The sequence below is a fragment of the Panulirus ornatus genome, chromosome 6 (genome assembly GCF_036320965.1).
Source record: "Panulirus ornatus isolate Po-2019 chromosome 6, ASM3632096v1, whole genome shotgun sequence".
Lineage (NCBI taxonomy): Eukaryota > Metazoa > Arthropoda > Malacostraca > Decapoda > Palinuridae > Panulirus > Panulirus ornatus.
In genome coordinates this window covers 51,763,249-51,763,930 of record NC_092229.1, presented here as the reverse complement: position 1 = coordinate 51,763,930, position 682 = coordinate 51,763,249, and positions in this window count along the sequence as shown.

The following is a 682-nucleotide window of genomic DNA, read 5'->3' as shown; positions in this document are numbered from 1 at the left end:
AGATAGATAGATAGATAGATAGATAGATAGATAGATAGATAGATAGATAGATAGATAGATAGATAGATAGATAGATAGATAGATAGATAGATAGATAGATAGATAGATAGATAGATAGATAGATAGATAGATAGATAGATAGATAGATAGATAGATAGATAGATAGATAGATAGATAGATAGATAGATAGATAGATAGATAGATAGATAGATAGATAGATAGATAGATAGATAGATAGATAGATAGATAGATAGATAGATAGATAGATAGATAGATAGATAGATAGATAGATAGATAGATAGATAGATAGATAGATAGATAGATAGATAGATAGATAGATAGATAGATAGATAGATAGATAGATAGATAGATAGATAGATAGATAGATAGATAGATAGATAGATAGATAGATAGATAGATAGATAGATAGATAGATAGATAGATAGATAGATAGATAGATAGATAGATAGATAGATAGATAGATAGATAGATAGATAGATAGATAGATAGATAGATAGATAGATAGATAGATAGATAGATAGATAGATAGATAGATAGATAGATAGATAGATAGATAGATAGATAGATAGATAGATAGATAGATAGATAGATAGATAGATAGATAGATAGATAGATAGATAGATAGATAGATAGATAGATAGATAGATAGATAGATAGATAG